Genomic DNA, 23,192 nt, shown 5'->3' on the forward strand with positions numbered 1-23,192 from the left:
TCGTTTTTTTGCTTGACCAAATTCAACACTCTTTCATTGACCTCCATACAAAAACTCCTTGTCTGCTGGAGCGTGTAAACGCCGCCTGCTGGAGGGCATCACATTTTCCCTAGAGTTGGGCCTCTCTCTTTGCCTCTTCTTTTCAGGTGTAATGGATATGAAATGGCTAGCTAGTTAGCGGTGGTGCGCGCAAATAGCATTTCAATCGGTGACATCACTCGCTTTGAGACCTTGAAGTAGTGGTTCCCCTTGCTCTGCAAGGGCCGCAGCTTTTGTGGAGCGATGGGTAAACGATGCTTCGAGGGTGACTGTTGACGTGTGCAGAGCGTCCCTGATTCGGGGACGGACGAAAAGTCTATAATGTTACACGAGCGTCCAGATATTTTTATTGTCTGAGGCACAGTAAGAGTGGCCTCGAAAATAAAACACCGATTAGCGCTGCGCTATCCTTGCAGTGACACAACAAAGTCCGATGTATGTTCAATCCGACGTCTGCAGTGTCCATACAGCATTTACTGCGATGCAACCTGGGCAGAAGTCAGGACATTCATACTTGCGGCGCTTCAACGAGCAGAGCTGTTGTGAAGGAAGGGGTCTTCTTCTTTGGTATTATGACCGTCTGCAAACAATTGTTATAGATGCACGACTCCAAATGATTTGTCTATTTATCAGCCTACTACTCCGTAATGAATAGAAATAATGATAACAGGGCAGAAATTCATTACACTTTCTGTATTTGTTCATACAAGTGACCACAGGAAACTTCTTTGATCAGAGGTTAGTTTGTTTAATATAGTTTGCATCCCAGAGTTTACACTTACAGCAATTTACAAACAAGACACTCAGTTCTCCTGTTTTCCCTTTATATCCCCTACTATGGTTCACCCCTTAACTTTAATACAATATAAACTAATAAGTAATAGTTGCTAAAACAAAGATGTGTCTGCTAGGCGGAGTTCAGGTTATTATTACTTGCAGTTAGTTTCCCGATCCTTCTTCCTCTTGCCCGACCGAGCCCCCTGTCTCATTGACAATTCGAAATACAGATTCATTATATATTTTTTTCTTTATCAATGTGTGTCTAACTGTGTGCTTGTGTGTATTTGTGTGTGAGTACAAGGGCATAGGTGTGTGTGTGGGTTTGAAATTGGTGGAGGGTGGTATGTGCATTAACATTGGTGAAGTAACACATTAAACATTGGTTTAGGTGTTTTTACATGATCGGTTGAAGTCATTATGATATTCATTTAAAAAGTTGTTACTCACCTGACTGATAATGTAACTTATTACATTAAGTGGAAAAGTTATTACGACAACAAATCAACATTTTATTATTAACCAACAAGATATTACATTTACCAGTTTTATTAGATTATAAATGTAATAAGGAGCATTTGAAATCAATATAGATATAAAATATACAATTTAAGTGATAACTTCTTGTTTAGAAGATAATGGATTGGATGTATTAATCAATTTCCCCCACACACAGGTTCACTATGACATGTTATGATAACATTTATCCATTTAGAGCCCAATGTGTGATATTACATAGACACAGTGGAGACCTGATGCTTGATCAGAGTTGCATATTATGCTCCACAGAGGTTACCATGGTGATCAGACTAAGGCAACGGTTTAACCTTTATGGGAACGGGGGCAGTAATGAGACGTTTGGAGGAAAAACGTGCCCAAAGTAAACTGCCTGTTTCTCAGGCCCAGAAGCTAGGATATGCATATAGATTTGGATAGGAAACACTCTAAAGTTTCCAAAACTGTCAAAATAATGTCTGTGAGGAAAACAGAACTGACATGGCTGGCAAAAACCCAAAGAAAATCCAACCAGAAAAAAAAGAAATTCAATCACAGGCTTTTATTTTGTAAAGCTATAGAAAACCCCTATGTCCGTCCACCAGATTGCAATTGATATAGCTTCTACTAGCTGTCAACTGTCTTTATTCAAGGTTGAGGCTATTGTTTAAAAAAATGAATTAGTATTTTGACTTAGAGTCTGGTGACTGCTAGGGTCACATCAGGGGTTTTGCGCGCAATGGAGAAGGTACGCTCTTGCTAATTTGATGTTCAAATTGAACACAGTCCTTTCCGTATGAAATATTATAGTTTATTTACATTTTAGACAACCTGAGGATGATATAGACATGTTGTTTGACTAGTTTCGACAAAGTTTGCCGATAGCTTTTAGAACTTCTTTGTCTGCATTTTTCAACGAGGGAAACTGGTGGATTACTGAGTCAAGCGCGCCAGCTGAACTGACTTTTTTAATATAAAGGACTTTATCGAACAAAAGGACCATTTGTGATGTTTCTGGGACTCTTATGATTGCAACAAGCTGAAGATCTTCAAAGGTAAGTGACTCATTTTATCGCTATTTCTGACTTTCGTGACTCCTCTACTTGGCTTGAAGTTGTTTTCCATGCTTTTGTATGCGGGGCACTGTCCTCAGATAATCGCATGTTCTGCTTTCGCCGTGAAGCCTTTTTGAAATCTGACACAGTGTCTGGATTAACAAGAAGTTAAGCTTTATTTTGGTGTATGATACATGTATTTTCATGAATGTTAATAGTTCTATTTCTGTCATTTTGAATTTCACGATCTGCAATTTCACCGGATGTTGACGAGGCATCCCGCTATCCCAAAGAGTTAAGAATGCGAGATGGATATGACTGTTCACTAGATGTTTTCTACTGATCCTTTATTTAGGGATCTGGAACCGGTGTCAAATGGGAGGAAGATGAAATACAGCATGTTTGTGTTTTCTGGTGTTTTCTCATTGGCCCTAAATAAACAAAGCTCTTCCCACCTAGACAGACATAAGGTTCATTCTCCAGTGTGTCTTCACTGGTGTGAATAAAGGGTCCATAACGGACTGAAACGCTTCCCACACTGATCACAGATATAAGGCTTCTTTCTCTCCAGTGTGTGTTCGCTGGTGTTTAGTCAGGTTGCATGCCTGATTGAAGCTCTTTCCACACTGATCACAGCTATAAGGCTTCTCTCCAGTGTGTGTTCGCTGGTGTGCAGTCAGGGTGGAAGCAAGAGCAAAGCTCTTTCCACAATGATCACAGCTGTAAGGCTTCTCTCCTGTGTGTGTTCGTTGGTGGATATTCCGGTTTACTGATTGAGAAAAGCCCCTTCCACAATGATCACAGCTATAAGGCTTCTCTCCAGTGTGTGTTCGCTGGTGTATAGTAAGGGAGGAAGCTAGACCAAAGCTCTTCCCACATAGACAGACATAAGTTCTCACTCCAGTGTGTGTTAGCTGGTGTCTAATCAGGGAGGAAACTACAGCAAAGCTCTTCCCACAGTGATCACAGCTATAAGGCTTCTCTCCTGTGTGTATTCGCTGGTGTATAGTTAGTTTTTCTGATACAGCAAAGCTCTTTCCACACTGAACACAGCTATAAGGCTTCTCTCCTGTGTGTATTCGCTGGTGTATATTCCGGGTTACTGATTGAGAAAAGCCCCTGCCACACTGAGCACAGCTATAAGGCTTCTCTCCAGTGTGTGTTCGCTGGTGTATAGTTAGTTTTTCTGATACAGCAAAGCTCTTTCCACACTGAACACAGCTATAAGGCTTCTCTCCAGTGTGTGTTCGCTGGTGTGTAGTCAGGTGGACTGACTGAACGAAGCTCTTCCCACACTGATCACAGCTGTAAGGCTTCTCTCCACTGTGTGTTCGCTGGTGTGTAGTCAAGTGGACTGACTGAACGAAGCTCTTCCCACACTGATCACAGCTATAAGGCTTCTCTCCACTGTGTGTTCGCTGGTGTGTAGTCAGGTGGACTGACTGATTGAAGCTCTTCCCACACTGATCACAGCTATAAGGCTTCACTCCAGTGTGTGTCCGCTGGTGTATGGTTAGGACTCCTGCACTAACAAAGCTTTTCCCACAATCAAGGCAGGGGTAAGGCTTCTCCCCTGTATGAATTCTTACATTAGATTTGAAGGTGTTAGAAGAAGCAAAACACTTCCCACACGGAATAATGAAGCTACTCTGGCTTGTGAAACTCTTCCCACAGTCAGAGCAGCAGTGGTGAGGTTTCTTCCCTGTTCGTCTCTGCTGGTGTTTCTTGAGATGTTCTGATCTGGAGAGACTCTTCTCTGTCTCATCAGCAACAGGATGTTGTTGAGGCTCCCCAGATGATAAGCCCCTCCCACTGAGAGAACAACAATTAGGGGTGTCCCCTGTGAAACAAAGACATTGAATAACTAACTGGGTTGTCAATAGGAGTCCATAAACACATACTATTTAGCAGACTTACAAGAGCAATTAGGGTTAAGTACCTTGCTCAAGAGCAGACAGATTTTTCACCTTGTCGGCTCAGAGATTTGAACCAGCAACCTTTATTAGTGGCCCAACGCTCTTAACCATTAACCTACCTGCTGACCTTATCAATATACACTCATTGGCCAGTTTATTAGGAACACCTCCATTCATGAAACTGGATCAACAATTTACTGGCCACTGAGTGTTTACTGTTTATCAATCAATTAACAGAAGTTACAGAAGCAGATTTGTAGTCTCATCCACACACCGCATTGTTCTTACTTGATGAAATCAAATCTCCATCTCCCTCCTCGTGTCCTTCTCTCACAGTTCCACTCTGCCCTGGTGTTTTCCTGCAGTCGACCAGCAGCACAGACACCCTCTTCAGACCCAGCAGTAAGGTGCTACCAGGAGAGTTGTGACCAGGGGACTCTGGCAGGGTGGAGGGGGATGGGCTAACTCTGTCCTGGTGACCACAGGAAGTATTGTACATAGAATATCATCAGACAAAACATTTGATTATTGTAGTCTATATCTGACTGGTGCATCCTTATAATACCTCCTTTCTCCTGAAGTGTGTAACTGTTCACTACTTTCCACAAATGTACCGTTTTTTTTCCTAATCACTTTTTCAAAACGGAAGTGGTCCTTGTAATGCCCCTCTGTCTTATGTTCAGAACCTTTGATTGAGCGTTCATTGGAGTTGAACACATCGTTCACCCCTGAGTTCATCTTGGTTAACCCAGAACTAATGTCTCACGTCATTGGCCAGCCGCTCTATTTAGTTCTGGGTTCATACGTGTCAGGAGGTGAGATGATGGAACGAGGAGGACGCCAACACCTGCCAAATCGTGATTTGTCAAAATAACCAGAAGAAAACCAAAACACCTGACCTACTGCTGCTCATTATGATGTATTTTCTTAACCTTTATTTAATTAGGTAAGTCAGTTAAGAACACTTTTTTTATTTTCAATGACAGCCTAGGAACTGTGGATTAACTGCCTTGTTCAGGGGCAGAACAACAGATTTTTACCTTGTCAGCTCAGGGAATCGATCTTGCAACCTTTGGGTTACTAGTCCAACACTCTATCCACTAGGCAACCTGCCGCCCTCCCTAGTATTTAGAGCCAACACTCTATCCACTAGGCAACCTGCCGCCCTCCCTAGTATTTAGAGCCAACACTCTATCCACTAGGCAACCTGCCGCCCTCCTTAGTATTTAGAGCCAACACTCTATCCACTAGGCAACCTGCCGCCCTCCCTAGTGTTTAGAGCCAACACTCTATCCACTAGGCAACCTGCCGCCCTCCCTAGTATTTAGAGCCAACACTCTATCCACTAGGCAACCTGCCGCCCTCCCTAGTATTTAGAGCCAACACAGTATCCACTAGGCAACCTGCCGCACTCCCTAGTATTTAGAGCCAACACTCTATCCACTAGGCAACCTGCCGCCCTCCCTAGTATTTAGAGCCAACACACTATCCACTAGGCAACCTACCGCCCTCCCTAGTATTTAGAGCCAACACTCTATCCACTAGGCAACCTGCCGCACTCCCTAGTATTTACAGCCAAATCCATCAATTCTTTGGTTTTACTTTCCACCCTAAATTAAATGAATGTAAATGTATACAGTTATCCCCATGTACAATAGAGCCACGTCTTTCTGGTGCCTTTAACAGCCAGTTTCTAGCCTAAAGCGTTGCAGAGTTATGTATCCTATACATTTATATAATCAGGGTTTGGGGGGCATTAGCCCCTCCCCCACCCCAAGCACCACTCCACTGGAATGGCCGTTGACAAATATCCAACACAGGGCTGGTCCACCATCCAGATCAGAGCTGTAAATACAATCAAGCCTGTCTAATGGCAGAGTTTTAGTTTGTTAATGTTGATCAACACTGAATTGGATAAAAATGTCAAGACAGGAAAAGGAGCAGAATAGAATCTATTCTGAATGGTCCAAACTGGTGAGTTTCTGATGCTAGCCAGCATGCATTAGCACACTGCAGTGGACAACGTGCTGTTTACATGTGTATTTGCCCTCCCTTCGGCAAATCAGATCACGAATCCAATCTGCTACTCTTTGCCCATTCACAGACGGGGACGGTCAAGTTCCTTTTGTACACAACATTGACTATCTGAAATGGTCCATCCACACGGACAATGTGGTGAAGAAGGCTGAACAGCAGTGAAGAAATTTAGCTTGGCCCCTAAGACCCACAAACTTTTACAGATGCACCATTGAGAGCATCCTGTCGGGCTGAATCACCGCCTGGTACAGCAACTGCACCGTTTGCAACTTCAGGGCTCTCCAGAGAGTGGTGCGGTCTGCCCAACGCATCACCGGGGCACAATGCTTGCTTCCGGTTACTAGTCCAACGCTCTAACCACTAGGCTACCCTGCCGCCCCGGATGATCGAGCAGGGCAGAATTTTTACAAACTGACTTGTTGGAAAGGTGGAATCCTATCATGGTGCCACTTTGAAAGTCACTGAACTCTTCAGTAAGGCCATTCTACTGCCAATGTTTGTCTATGGAGATTGCATGGCGGTGTGCTCAATTTTATACACCCGTCAGCAACGGGTGTGGCTAAAATACCCAAATCCGATCATTTGAAGGGGTGTCCACATACTTAGGAATGTACTATATTTATAATCTGGACTGATATTAACATATTTCTGAATTCCATTCCTTTAGATGTGTAACGTTATTGTTCTGTATTGTTAGATGTTACTGCACTGTTGGAACTAGGAACACAGGCATTTCACTACACCCTCAATGAGATCTGATAAGTATGTATTGGTCCATAGACAATCTGTTTTTATTTGTTTTCTCAGCTACAGTTTGAGTTATGTCCTGTCTGACAGTGAAATATGGAGTAGCTAGCTAGCGTTTGTGGTTGAAACTACAACATTGTTATTCAAATGAACTTATATATATATAATATTAGAATATTCTTCAATTAGTAATTTCACACTGTCTGTTGGCCTGAGAGGAGCCTCTGACGCTTAATGCTGGCAGTTGATTTATGATGCCTTGGTGATAAGACCTAAAGACTACAATCCATTCCAATGATTAGTGTCTGTGTCAAATGCTGGTCTGTCTGCCAGGGCCAGGCAAACTCTCCCTCCAGTTTCTCTCCCACATCACAAATGGACACTGGACTTCATCTGCTGTGGGAAGGACCCAGTGTCCCATGTTGTGTAATAATTTCTGTATAAACAAGCAGTAAATGACCTAGAGACAGACATTTACCCCCATGTAAATCTTGCTGTTTGTTGCTTGAAAACACAATGTACCATTGTATAATTTCACATATCTTTTTCATGAGGACTCTGGTGGGCTATACAAAGTTATATTTATTTCTACAAGGGTTACAAAAGCTTCTCCTTTGATTAGAATAATTACCACAACACGTTGCAAAAGTCCACTGCATTGCATTGTTATAAGGTAGCAGCGTGACAATTTGGTTTGAACTGATGTAACTAGCAATGTTTTGTGGAAAAAATGTAGGACTGCCATGTGGACATTAGTTAACTAGTAGACAACAACAGCTAGTTCATGTCTGCAGTTATTTAAGAAACAAACCTTCCATAAACAATTAAAGCTAGTTACCTTTCTTTGCCTGTTCTTTAGCTAGCTAGCTACAAAAAGATAGCTTGTTTGTCCAAAGTCCAGAAGCTAAGTTAACTTTAGCTACCAGCAGCTGTATTGTTGCCAAGCAACAGATGCTGACCAGGTTAGAACTCTGAGATGAAGCTGAAAATAAACTAGTATCAGAAATGCCACAAAAAGATCACACATCATTGGTTCATAATGGACGGAAATGTAAATGTGCACGTGAGAGCCATACATTTATCAATGTAAAAACAATTATGCATCTACAAAATGTGTCAATCCGACAAGTTCCAAGGCCCCTTTATGGAAGCTATATGTATGATCTAATTAAGGCTAAATATCCAAAGCAAGAATTTGAGCTAAACAGGTGATGAAAATACTCTAAAAACTCACGACAATGGAATATGACATAATAATAATTGTCCAATATACACTGCTCAAAAAAATAAAGGGAACACTAAAATAACACGTCCTAGATCTGAATGAATGAAATATTCTTAGTAAATACTTTTTTCTTTACATAGTTGAATGTGCTGACAACAAAATCACACAAAAATTATCAATGGAAATCAAATTTATCAACCCATGGAGGTCTGGATTTGGAGTCACACTCAAAATTAAAGTTGAAAACCACACTACAGGCCGATCCAACTTTGATGTAATGTCCTTAAAACAAGTCAAAATGAGGCTCAGTAGTGTGTGTGGCCTCCACGTACCTGTATGACCTCCCTTCAACGCCTGGGCATGCTCCTGATGAGGTGGCGGATGGTCTCCTGAGGGATCTCCTCCCAGACCTGGACTAAAGCATCCAGCCACATGAGATCTAGCATTGTCTTGCATTAGGAGGAACCCAGGGCCAACCACACCAGCATATGGTCTCACAAGGGGTCTGAGGATCTCATCTCGGTACCTAATGGCAGTCAGGCTACCTCTGGCGAGCACATGGAGGGCTGTGCGGCCCCTCAAAGAAATGCCACCCCACACCATGACTGACCCACCACCAAACCGGTCATGCTGGAGGATGTTGGAGGCAGCAGAACGTTCTCCACGGCGTCTCCAGGCTTTGTCACATCTGTCACATGTGCTCAGTGTGAACCTGCTTTCATCTGTGAAGAACACAGGGCGCCAGTGGCAAATTTGCCAATCTTGATGTTCTCTGGCAAATGCCAAACGCCCTGCACGGTGTTGGGCTGTAAGCACAACCCCCACATGTGGACGTCGGACCCTCATGGAGTCTGTTTCTGACCGTTTGAGCAGACACATGCGCATTTGTGGCCTGCTGGAGGTCGTTTTGCAGGGCTCTGGCAGTGCTCCTCCTGCTCCTCCTTGCACAAGCATTTCGCTACACTCGCATTAACATCTGCTAAAAATGTGTATGTGACAAATAAAATTTGATTTGATTTGATGTAGCGGTCCTGCTGCTGGGTTGCTGCCCTCCTACGGCCTCCTCCACGTCTCCTGATGTACTGGCCCGTCTCCTGGTAGCGCCTCCATGCTCTGGACACTACGCTGACAGACACAGCAAACCTTCCTGCCACAGCTCGCATTGATGTGCCATCCTGGATGAGCTGCACTACCTGAGCCACTTGTGTGGGTTGTCGACTCCGTCTCATGCTACCACTAGAGTGAAAGCACCGCCAGCATTCGAAAGTGACCAAAATATCAGCCAGGAAAGCATAGGAACTGAGAAGTGGTCTGTGGTCACCTCCTGCAGAACCACTCCTTTATTGGGGGTGTCTTGGTAATTGCCTATAATTTCCTCCTGTTGTCTATTCCATTTGCACAACAGCATGTGAAATGTATTGTCAATCAGTGTGGCTTCATAAGTGGACAGTTTGATTTCACAGAAGTGTGAATGACTTGGGGGTAAAATTGTGTTGTTTAAGTGTTCCCTTTATTTTTTTGAGCAGTGTATATTTTTTGATCCATCATGGAAGCTATTCTTTCTAAGCGTTTCCTCAACAACAAAAAAGTGAGCGTAAATCTAGCTAGCCTCCACTACAGTTAGTTTCTTTGTTACAGTGTTCAGATAAACAACAGCTATACCAGAGCAATCAAACATTTTTAAATATCAAAACTCGATTTAAGTTGTGACAAATAAATGTCTGATGTGGGTTAATCTTACTTCTGATCGATCCTGGATAAGATTTTACCTGATCTATTAAAGTCAATAAAACTTTCACCCTATCCACCATTAATCATGTTGTCTGTTTATCGTCTAACTCCACCCGAGAGTCTGTTGGAGCACCGTCCTCTTCAAGAGTCCAGATAGTTTTAATTGTCTCACAGCAAAAGTAGCTTATAAAATACTATTTATTTTATTTTACCTTTATTTTACTAGGCAAGTCAGTTATGAACAAATTCTTATTTTCAATGATGGCCTAGGAACAGTGGGTTAACAGCCTGTTCAGGGGCAGAATGACAGATTTGTACCTTGTCAGCTCGGGGATTTGGTTACTAGTCCATTCGGTTACAAGTCCAATGCTCTAACCACTAGGCTACCCTGCCGCCCCTCCACTAGACGTATTACAGCAGTGCTATCCGTGGAGGGAAACAGTAATAATATGTTCAACATGTATGTTCAATCTGACATCTGCAAAAGCCATAAACAATTTAAAGCGAAGCAGCCTTGGTAGAAGATAGGGCATTCATACTTCCTGCACTACACAGAGCAGAGCAGACTGTGAAGGAAGGGTCTTCTGATTTGGTAATATGGCAGTTTGCTAAAAATGGTAATAGGTGCATTGCGCTACCTACTGATTTGTCTGTTTATCAGCCTACTATTCTGTAACATGAGTCAATTACACTTTGTGAAAAAAATGCCCAACCAACTAACCTTACATCTATTCAAACCTCATTATTCCACTACTTTGGCCCTCTGATTCAACACCAGGCCAGCAGACTGGGAGGACGGGATATTATTGTTCAAAACACCTTGTAACTCTGCAGTAAAATATTGTACACCCAAGTTCTCTGCAGCTGCCACCACATCATCTATCCACTGTGTTTTACATTCTATTCCTGCGGTACGGTTGACAACCATGGCCATGAACGTCAAAAAATAGATCTTACCGAAGCATGTTATTCCTGTCACTCTAGTGACCTCGGCCTAATCACAGGGACCCTCTCAGGATCCCTCACCCTGGACCCATCTTCCTCTAGTACTCTCTTCACTGCCTCAGCATACAACACCTTCTGCACTACTGTGATCCTGGTAACCTCAACCTGTCTTTCTCTCACCGGACACATCTGATCTCCAGCACCATGTATACCCCTACAGTTTATACACACAACTTTTTACATCAATACTACACATTCCTTTCTCTCAGGTCCTCGTGCACACTTCTCACATCTAGAAATCTCCCTGATACACACTGCTGGAAGGAAGTAGTCAAGGAAGGGAGTTTGTGTTTATAAAGGAAGTACCGCCCCCACTTACCGTCAACCAATCATTTCCACGTTGAGCTAAACAGAGCTTTAGATCTCGCCAGCTTGTAGAATTAAAACAAAAAAAATGAGTTACCTTTGGCTCGTTCATCCATCCCAATGGGAAAAATGTGGGTTTTGGAATAAATACCGAAAATAAGATAAGCACAGGCTAAGGAGATCTTATACGTTTGTTCTATGAGATAATAGCAGTCAGTTAATATGATCTTATGATTTATATGCTTTTTTACAACATAAATTATTCAACATTCACAAGTGACGTTAACTGATAAAGATCGTAGAACGAAACCTATAAGATCTCCTAAACCTGTGTTTACGACAGACCTTATTTTTGGCATTTATCCAAACTCCCTATAAAAACGGTATAGGCTTTGACCTGTGAACCATAGCAAAATTAGTGCCAAAAATAGATGCCATTACTATTTCTCTACATGGTGGAAAAACATTTGGAACCATTTCCTTTTTTTGACCGCTAGGTTTTATGGGTATTATGACTAGAGGTCGACCGATCAGCATGGCCGATTAATTAGGGCCGAAGTTCCTTTCTCTCAAGTTTTCATAACAATCAATATTTTTGGATGCCAAATAAATTGCAGTCCACGAGAAGACTGCGTGGCAGGCTGACCACCTGTTACACGAGTGCAGCAAGGAGCCAAGGTAAGTTGCTAGCTAGCATTAAACTTATCTTGCACTTTCTCACTTTGGTGCAAAAAGTGCAAATCAATCCCAGAACAGCAAAGGACCTTGTGAAGATACAGGAGGAAACAGGTACAAAAGTATCTATATCCACAGTAAAATGAGTCCGATATCGACATAACCTGAAAGGCCGCTCAGCAAGGAATAAGCCACTGCTCCAAAACCGCCATAAAAAAACTGCACATGGGGACAAGGATTGTACTTTTTGGAGAAATGGCCTCTGGTCTGAGGAAACAAAAATATAAAGTTTAGGCAATCATGACAGTCGTTATGTTTGGAGGAAAAAGGGGGAGGCTTGCAAGCCGAGGAACACCATCCCAACCGTGAAGCACGGGGGTGGCAGCATCATGTTGTGGGGGTGCTTTGCTGCAGGAGGGACTGGTGCACTTCACAAAATAGATTGCTTAATGAGGGAGGAAAAATATGTGGATATATTGAAGCAGCATCTCAAGATATCAGTCAGGAAGTTAAAGCTTGGTCGCAAATGGGTCTTCCAAATGGACAATGACCCCAAGCATACTTCCAAAGTTGTGGCAAAATGGCTTAAGGAAAACAAAGTCAAGGTATTGGAGTGGCCATCACAAAGCCCTGACCTCAGTCCTATAGAAAATTTGTGGGCAGAACTGAAAAAGTGTGTGCGAGCAAGGAGGCCAACAAACCTGATTCAGTTACACCAGCTCTGTCAGGTGGAATGGGCCAAAATTCACTCAACTTATTGTGGGAAGCTTGTGGAAGGCTACCTGAAACGTTTGACCCACATTAAACAAGTTAAAGGCAATGCTACCAAATACTAATTGAGTGTATGTAAACTTCTGACCCACTGGGAATGTGATGAAAGAAATAAAAGCTGATAAATCATTCTCTCTACTATTATTCTGACATTTATCATTCTTAAAGTGGTGATCCTAACTGACATAAAACAGGGATTTTTTAATAGGATTAAAAGTCAGGAATTGTGAAAGACTGAGTTCAAATGTATTTGGCTAAGGTGTATGTAAACTTCCGACTTCACCTGTTTCAAACAATCCAGATGTCTTTGTTCCAATGTTTTTTCAAGTTCTAATGTAAAAAAAACTATATATCAAAACTATTTTATTTTATACAGATGATATTGTGATTACTCTGAATATCACACATGGACATTTCCTATGGGCGAATATGGAATCATTCAATATCCTGCGATAGGCCTATGTGGACATCTTATTTTCTCAATATGACGACAAATACTGACAGTAGGCCTACATTGTATGTTTTAAGCTCTAGACTGAGGTCCAATTCAGGGTCTTGATATGCTAAATAAGGACAATTTCTGATGCTTATTTTCGCGGAGGATATGCTCAATAATTTGAAATAATATTAACTCCATATCATTCTTCGACACAAGCTATCATTGTTGTATTACTTCCGCATAAAGACGCGCGCAAACACAAACTAACAGCACCTTAACTGGTAGCCTAGCAACAAAAATGACCTATTTTCAATGGTCGTATTCTTTATTTGGGCGCAACAAATTAGTGTATAAACGCTGTGTGGTCGAACTGACATCTGGAGAAACAATTTGAGGTGTTCAAAGAAGTTAACCGGTACTTTTAAATACTCTCAATTGGCCAATATATAGCATCAGCAATCCAGTGTTTATATACATAATTGGTGTCGGCGATGCCTAAATATTTCTCCCTGGTTCTGACTTGACCTGCCGGTTGAGCATGGCCTTGTATCATCAATCTGTGTGCGATGAGCTTGTAGGCTACTTGGCTGAAATTACCACCGTGGTTTCTTTTGTCCTGCTGTTCAAATCGAACTCATGTATGTAGAAGATCACACGTGAAAACTGGACCTAGACATTTAAAACACCACAATAGGTATACTATTAATAAAAGTCAACCAAACTTACCCGATCCATCGTGGAAGCTAACGTTACTGTATTCTTTCTAAAAAATAAAAAACGACACTAAATGTGTATGCTACAGTTACTTTCTTAGTCACAGCGTTCAGATAAAGAAAAGCTCGACCACAACTTTATAAATATCAAAACTCCATTTAAGTTGTGACAAAGGAACGTCTCATTTAGACTAAACTTACATTAGAAACATCCTGCAAAAACCGGTTGAATTATATTTGGTTTGAAATCTCGACAGAGGATGATAACAAAGTACTTCCTGTTGATGCTTTTTAGCTTCTGTGGTGTTTAAAAGGTGCCGCCACCTACTGTATATAGTCATCAACACCTCTCTTCAAGTGGGTGAGGCAGTTTAGGAAGTCATTATGCTAGAAAATACTTTTATATTATATCATGAATCTATTTAAACGGTACATTACATGTTTCACTGTTTTAGTATCATCCTGAATGATAGTAAATGCATTATGTCCACGTGTGGTTGTATTGTTTTTATATATTTGCAAATAAAATCTAAAATCACAAATCTAAGGTATTTATAGAAACAACAAAAACAGCTTGGTTAGAGAAATTCTTTGCTGTTGTCTTTCAAATGAGCTCATGGCTAGATTTCTTTATAGGGCGTGACCACAGACCACAAGTGACCACAGGAATCAGAGGTTAGTTTGTTTAATATGGTTTGCAACCCGGAGTTTACACTTACAGCAATTTACAAACAAGACACTCGGTTCTCAAGATGGTGTTTTCTCTTTATATCCCCTACTATGGTTCACCCCGCGCAGGGTGACATCCCTTAACTTTAATACAATAAAAACTAATCATTAATATTTGCAAATTCAAAGATGTGTCTGCTAGGCAGAATTCAGATTATTATTATCCCAATCCTCCTTTCTCTTGCCCGACCGAGCCCCCTGTCTCATTTTTTGTTTCTCCTTTATTTAACCATGTGTAACAGTCCTCTTCTTGCGTTGTGTACAATCAGTCATCGACACGGAACTCCAACATGTAGCACCAGTCATGTAGATTTATTCTGACAGGAACCGCACAAAATTGCACGTCATGCAATGCACATCTCACCATCCAACTCTGCACTCATGCACTGTACAAAATATTTGTACCTTGTCATGTCAGGGGTTTGAACTTGCAACCTTCTGGATACTAGTCCAACGCTCAAACCACTAGGCTACCCTGCCACCCCACTGAATATAAGAACTACCGATGAATTGTTATTTCACTTTTGTTTTTATCAATGTATGTGCCTATAACTGTGTGCTTGTTTGTGTAAGAGTACAAGGGCATAGGTTTGTGTGTGTGGGTTTGTAATTGGTGGAGGGTGGTATGTGCATTAACATTGGTGAAGTAACACATTAAACATCGGTTTAGGTGTTATTACATGATCGGTTTAAGTTATTACGTTATTCATTAAAAAAAGTGTTACTGTCGTGGAAAATCGGTTCAAATATAACGCTTACAAGAACTTGTGAAATCAATGGGCTTTTAATACAAGAGTATAGCAAGCCGGAGTGGTCCTTTTTCAGAGCACTCGCTCTGATTTATACACATACAACATATGAGTCCATCCCACATGCAAATGAAGTTACTTCCCTCAGTCCATCTGCCACCATTATATCCCAATCTGTGCATCCTGCTTGTTCACGCCCAATAACGCCCATATCTGCTTTCTGTCAGATTATAATGGTGACAAGACCCTTGCTTTGTCCCTGCACTTAGCTAAATGCATTCTTTTGTATGTGTTATCTAGGATCAGCAGACTATGTGTCTCCTCTGTTTTTAGCGTGTCCAGCTATACTAAAAATACAATACATTCCTCTATTCTACAGGCCTATGCTTTGGCCCTGTATTTAGCTCAATGTGTTCCTTTGTATGTGTATCTTTATCTCGGATCAGCAGACTGTGTCTCTATTTTTAGTGTGTCCAGCTGTCCTAGGCGCCTATGTGTCCCCTTCCCTTCGTGTGGTCTGTTTAATGTTCAGCTGTCCCATACTCTCATGGCCTCCTGTCCTACACAATAGACAATGCATTTTACCAGAATGGCAAATGCACTCTGTGTATCCTTCTCGTGTTACAGTATTATGTTCCTCCCTATATGTACATCTTTCTCCCACATTACCTGATACCAATAACTTATTACATTAAGTGGAAAAGGTTATTAGACAACATTTCATCATATTAACCAACAAGATGTTACATTTACCAGTTTTATTACATTATAAATCTAAAAGTTATTACATTAACCATTGTTACAAGACACAGTATGCATAGATCTTGCCTTGAACTCATGGAAATAATTATCCAATATATTATGGATTAGATTTAGGATCATTTTAATCAATACAGATTTATAAAATACACCATTTAAGTGATAACTTCTTGTTTAGAAGATAATTGGATTGAATGTATTGATCAATTGAATACATGAATATACACCTATTGTTGAAATATTATTCTACATAATGACATTTAATAATAATAGTATCATGAGTATATGAAAGAAGATACAAAATTATCCCCCCCCCCCCCACACACACACACACACACACGTTCCCTATAACATTTTCTATGATAACATTAATCCATTTAGATCAATGTGTGATATTACAAAGACACAGGGGAGACCTGATTCTAGATCAGAGCTGCATATTATGCTGCACAGAGGTTACCATGGTGATCAGACTGAGGCAACTGTTTAAGAATGGGAGATGGATATGACTGTTTACGAGATGTTTTCTACTGATCCTGCATTGCTTGCTGTTTGGGGTTTTAGGCTGGGTTTCTGTACAGCACTTTGAGATATCAGCTGATGTAAGAAGGGCTATATAAATACATTTGATTTTATCCTTTATTTAGGGATCTGTAAACTGTGCCAGAAGGGAGGGAGATGAAACACAGCTATAAGGCTTCTCTCTAGTGTGTATTCACTGGTGTGAATTCAGGTTATCTAATTACAGCAAGTTTGTGCTTTCTGTTTCTTTCTCATTGGCCCAAAATAAACAGAGCTTCACTGGTGTGAATAAAGGGTCCATAACTGACTGAAACACTTCCCACACTGATCACAGATATAAGGCTTCTTTCTCTCCAGTGTGTGTTTGCTTGGGTGAATTCAGGGTCCCTAACTGAGTAAAGCTCTTTCCACAATGATCATAGCTAATAAGGTTTCTCTCCAGTGTGTGTTCTGTTGTGTGCAGTCAGGGTGGAAGCTGCAGCAAAGCTCTTTCCACATTGATCACAGCTATAAGGCTTCTCTCCAGTGTGTGTTCGCTGGTGTGCAGTCAGGTGGGAAGCAAGAGCAAAGCTCTTCCCACACTGATAACAGCTATAAGGCTTCACTCCAGTGTGAGTTTGCTGGTGTGCAGTCAGGGAGGAAACTCCAGCAAAGCTCTTTCCACACTGATCACAACTATAAGGCTTTTCTCCAGTGTGAGTTTGCTGGTGTGCAGTCAGGGAGGAAACTCCAGCAAAGCTCTTTCCACACTGATCACAACTATAAGGCTTTTCTCCAGTGTGAGTTTGCTGGTGTGCAGTCAGGGAGGAAACTCCAGCAAAGCTCTTTCCACACTGATCACAGCTATAAGGCTTCTCTCCTGTGTGTGTGTGTTCGCTGGTGTGTAGTCAGGCTGGCTGAATGATTGAAGCTCTTCCCACACTGATCACAGCTATAAGGTTTCTCTCCTGTGTGTACATGCTGGTGTACGGTTAAGGCTCCTGCACGAACAAAGCTTTTCCCACAATCAAGGCAGAGGTAAGGCTTCTCCCCTGTATGAATTCTTACATTAGATTTGAAGGTGTTAGATGCAGCAAAACTCTTCCCACACTGATCACAGTGAATAATTAAGCCACTCTGGCTTGTGAAACTCTTCCCACAGTCAGAGCAGCAGTGGTGAGGTTTCTTCCCTGTTCGTCTCTGCTGGTGTTTCTTGGGGTGTTCTAATCTGGAGACTCTTCTCTGTCTTGTCAGCAACAGGATGTTGTTGAGGATCCCCAGATGATAAGTCCCCCCCGCTGAGAGAACAACAGTGTATGTCCCCTGTGAAACAAAGACATTGAATAACTAGGTTTTGGAAATACAGGTCCATATATAGTATTATTTTTGTAAAAAGTATTTGTTATTTAGCAGATGCTCTTATCCAGAGCAACTTACAGGAGCAATCAGGGTTAAGTACCTTGCCCAAGAGCAGACAGATGGTTTTACCTTGTTGGCTCAGAGATTCAAACCAGCAACCTTGCGATTACTGGCCTTAACCACGAGGCTACCTGCTGCCCTTAAAACAATTTATTAGGTACATTCCCCTCCATACACGAAACTGGATCAACAATTTACTGGCCACTGAGTGTTTACTGTTTATCAATCAATTAACAGAAGATGCAGAATCAGATTGTAGTCTAATCCACACACCCCATTGTTCTTACTTGATGATATCAAATCTCCCTCCTCGTGTCCTTCTCTCACAGTTCCACTCTGCCCTGGTGTTTTCCTGCAGTCGACCAGCAACACAGAAACCCTCTTCAGATCCAGCAGTAAGGCGCTACCAGGAGAGTTGTGACCAGGGGACTCCGGCAGGGTGGAGGGGGACGGACTAGCTCTGTCCTGGTGACCACAGGAAGTATTGTACATAGAATATCATTAGACCAAACATTTGATTAGTCTAAATCTCTGATGGCTGCATCCTTATAATACCTCCTTTCTCCTGAAGTGTGTAACCGTTCACTACTTTCCACAAATGTCTTGTATATTTCACTTTGGCAAATTTTTTCAGAAACGAAAAGCTCCACCCCCTCTTTCAAGATGTAGATGTCGCCTCCCCTTCCAACGTGTGAAAGATGGTAACACCTGCTAAATCATTGTTCAAATAACCAGTGATGAAAAACCTAAAACACCAGAACTACTGGTGCTAGTTATCTCACTTGGAGCATTGAGAAAAATGTCTTATAGTTTCAGTATCCTGATACAGGACATACATAGACGAAACCATCAGATATGGGGGTATTGTGGCATGTGTTGTCGTTATTGTTACATATACAGACAGATATGACACTATTGAGCAAAGACAGGTGTACATTAGACCACAAGAGGAAAAGGACACACTGACAGTGCATTTGCCATTCTGGTAAAAACAGTAAACCAAAGATTATCAGATATGAGTGAATGGCCACAGGCTGGAGGGAACAGGAAACCAAGAAATAACAGACATAATGGTCAAAGCCATAAAATGCATAAATGCTTAGGGTAAAGTGCATTGTCGATTGTAGAGGACAGGAAACCAAAGTAAGGCCATGAGAGCATAGGACAGCTGGACATACCGAGGTCAGAGGGACACACAAAGGAGGGTGTCAGCTAAATGACCAAATGATGGACTATAGACATAGTACATATATCATTCTTAGGACACGAAAGGGTCCTGCCACCAGTGTAATCTAATCAAGAGCGGATACAGGCGTTATTGGGCATGAACAAGATGGAAGTCTGGACTGAAAGATAATGGTGGCAGATGACCTGAGGGAAGTAACTTCATTAACATACAGTGCCTTGCGAAAGTATTCGGCCCCCTTGAACTTTGCAAACTTTTGCCACATTTCAGGCTTCAAACATAAAGATATAAAACTGTATCTTTTTGTGAAGAATCAACAACAAGTGGGACACAATCATGAAGTGGAACGACATTTACTGGATATTTCAAACTTTTTTAACAAATCAAAAACTGAAAAATTGGGAGTGCAAAATTATTCAGCCCCTTTACTCTCAGTGCAGCAAACTCTCTCCAGAAGTAAAGTGAGGATCTCTGAATGATCCAATGTTGACCTAAATGACTAATGATAAATATCAAATCAAAATCAAATTTTATTTGTCACATACACATGGTTAGCAGATGTTAATGCGAGTGTAGTGAAATGCTTGTGCTTCTAGTTCCGACAATGCAGTAATAACCAACAAGTAATCTAACTAACAATTCCTAAACTACTGTCTTATACACAGTGTAAGGGGATAAAGAATATGTACATAAGGATATATGAATGAGTGATGGTACAGAGCAGCATAGGCAAGATACAGTAGATGGTATCGAGTACAGTATATACATATGAGATGAGTATGTAAACAAAGTGGCATAGTTAAAGTGGCTAGTGATACATGTATTACATAAGGATGCAGTCAATGATAGAGTACAGTATATACGTATGCATATGAGATGAATAATGTAGGGTAAGTAACATTATATAAGGTAGCATTGTTTAAAGTGGCTAGTGATATATTTACATCATTTCCCATTATTAAAGTGGCTGGAGTTGAGTCAGTGTCAGTGTGTTGGCAGCAGCCACTCAATGTTAGTGGTGGCTGTTTAACAGTCTGATGGCTTTGAGATAGAAGCTGTTTTTCAGTCTCTCGGTCCCAGCTTTGATGCACCTGTACTGACCTTGCCTTCTGGATGATAGCGGGGTGAACAGGCAGTGGCTCGGGTGGTTGATGTCCTTGATGATCTTTATGGCCTTCCTGTAACATCGGGTGGTGTAGGTGTCCTGGAGGGCAGGTAGTTTGCCCCCGGTGATGCGTTGTGCAGACCTCACTACCCTCTGGAGAGCCTTACGGTTGAGGGCGGAGCAGTTGCCGTACCAGGCGGTGATACAGCCCGCCAGGATGCTCTCGATTGTGCATCTGTAGAAGTTTGTGAGTGCTTTTGGTGACAAGCCGAATTTCTTCAGCCTCCTGAGGTTGAAGAGGCGCTGCTGCGCCTTCTTCACGATGCTGTCTGTGTGAGTGGACCAATTCAGTTTGTCTGTGATGTGTATGCCGAGGAACTTGCTACTCTCTCCACTACTGTTCCATCGATGTGGATAGGGGGGTGTTCCAATCCACCTGTGTGTAATCAAGTCTCCGTATAAATGCACCTGCACTCTGATAGTCTCAGAGGTCCGTTAAAAGTGCAGAGAGCATCATGAAGAACAAGGAACACACCAGGCAGGTCCGAGATACTGTTGTGAAGAAGTTTGAAGCCGGATTTGGATACAAAAAGATTTCCCAAGCTTTAAACATCCCAAGGAGCACTGTGCAAGCGATAATATTGAAATGGAAGGAGTATCAGACCACTGCAAATCTACCAAGACCTGGCCGTCCCTCTAAACTTTCAGCTCATACAAGGAGAAGACTGATCAGAGATGCAGCCAAGAGGCCCATGATCACTCTGGATGAACTGCAGAGATCTACAGCTGAGGTGGGAGACTCTGTCCATAGGACAACAATCAGTTGTATATTGCACAAATCTGGTCTTTATGGAAGAGTGGCAAGAAGAAAGCCATTTCTTGAAGATATCCATAAAAAGTGTTGTTTAATGTTTGCCACAAGCCACCTGGGAGACACACCAAATATGTGGAAGAAGGTGCTCTGGTCAGATGAAACCAAAATTGAACTTTTTGGCAACAATGCAAAACGTTATGTTTGGCGTAAAAGCAACACAGCTCATCACAATGAACACACCATCCCCACTGTCAAACATGGTGGTGGCAGCATCATGGTTTGGGCCTGCTTTTCTTCAGCAGGGACAGGGAAGATGGTTAAAATTGATGGGAAGATGGATGGAGCCAAATACAGGACCATTCTGGAAGAAAACCTGATGGAGTCTGCAAAAGACCTGAGACTGGGACGTCTTCCAACAAGAGATTTGTCTTCCAACAAGACAATGATCCAAAACAAAAGCAAAATCTACAATGGAATGGTTCAAAAATAAACATATCCAGGTGTTAGAATGGCCAAGTCAAAGTCAGACCTGAATCCAATCGAGAATCTGTGGAAAGAACTGAAAACTGCTGTTCACAAATGCTCTCCATCCAACCTCACTGAGCTCGAGCTGTTTTGCAAGGAGGAATGGGAAAAAATTTCAGTCTCTCGATGTGCAAAACTGATAGAGACATACCCCAAGCGACTTACAGCTGTAATCGCAGCAAAAGGTGGCGCTACAAAGTATTAACTTAAGGGGGCTGAATAATTTTGCACGCCCAATTTTTCAGTTTTTGATTTGTTAAAAAAGTTTGAAATATCCAAAAAATGTCGTGATTGTGATTGTGTCCCACTTGTTGTTGATTCTTCACAAAAAAATACAGTTTTATATCTTTATGTTTGAAGCCTGAAATGTGGCAAAAGTTCGCAAAGTTCAAGGGGGCCGAATACTTTCGCAAGGCACTGTATGTAATGGACTCATATGCTGTGTGTGTAATAATACAGAGCCAGTGCTCTGGGAAAGTGTGTGTTCCGCGGACCATCTAAGCTTCTGATATATTTGTATTAAAAGCCTATATTGAATTCATAAGTTCTTGTAAGTGTTATATTTTGAAACGATTCTCCATGACACATGTAGCAGAAGCTGTTGTGGAAAATCGTTTTCAAAATATAACACTTACAAGGACTTGTGAATTCAATAAAGGCTTTTAATACAAAATATCAGAAGCCGAGCTGGTCCGCGGAACAACTCCCTTCCCTAAGCTCTGGCTCTGTATTTATACACATACAGCATTTGAGTCCATCCCACATGCAAATTAAGTTACTTCCCTCAGTCCATCTGCCACCATTATCTTTTAATCTGTGCTTCCTGCTTGTTCACTCCCACATCTGCTTTCAGTTAAGTTATAATGGTAGCAGGACCTCTTCATGTCCCAAAAATAATACATGCCATCTTATCCTATGGGCCCCTTATGTTTAGCCTGGTGTGTTCTTTGGTATGTCTGTCCTTTTAGGGCTATGTAATTCCTTCAACATCTTCATGTCCTAAAAATAATACATGCCATCTTATCCCATGGGCCCCTTATGTTTAGCCTGGTGTGTTCTTTGGTATGTCTGTCCCTTTTAGGGCTAGTAAACTATGTGTCTAGTAGACTATGTGTCTCTCTTCTGTGATCTGATGTACATCTTTGCTCTACAGTATTATGTTTGTCCCTATATGTACCGTTTGCGCCCACAAAGCCTACAGTAAAAAAGTATGGGTGTTGCCTGATGCAATTTCTGCCCCATGTAACATTGCTCAAGATCCACTTGTCTTATTACTGTAACAGCATCCACATTTAAAAACGTCAACATTCAGAAAATGAGTGAAATAAACTGTAATTTACCACCCAAGTATTTCAGCAGTACATTGTACACTATACCATCATTTCAAGACCAGATCCGGAGATGTTGAGAAGGAAGTGGTCTTCTTCTTCTTTACATGACTATAGGTGCACTTCACCACCTAGTGTGTTGGCTG

At 41.7% G+C, this 23,192-nt stretch overlaps 2 pseudogenes; both read right to left on the minus strand.

The window, feature by feature from the left end:
• Positions 1–772: 772 nt before the first annotated feature.
• On the minus strand, positions 773–14,197 carry LOC135554700 (zinc finger protein ZFP2-like; annotated as a pseudogene).
• Positions 14,198–16,488: 2,291 nt separating this feature from the next.
• On the minus strand, positions 16,489–18,745 carry LOC135554714 (gastrula zinc finger protein XlCGF17.1-like; annotated as a pseudogene).
• Positions 18,746–23,192: the final 4,447 nt, after the last annotated feature.

This window comes from Oncorhynchus masou, chromosome 14 (genome assembly GCF_036934945.1).
Source record: "Oncorhynchus masou masou isolate Uvic2021 chromosome 14, UVic_Omas_1.1, whole genome shotgun sequence".
Classification (NCBI taxonomy): Eukaryota; Metazoa; Chordata; class Actinopteri; order Salmoniformes; family Salmonidae; genus Oncorhynchus; species Oncorhynchus masou.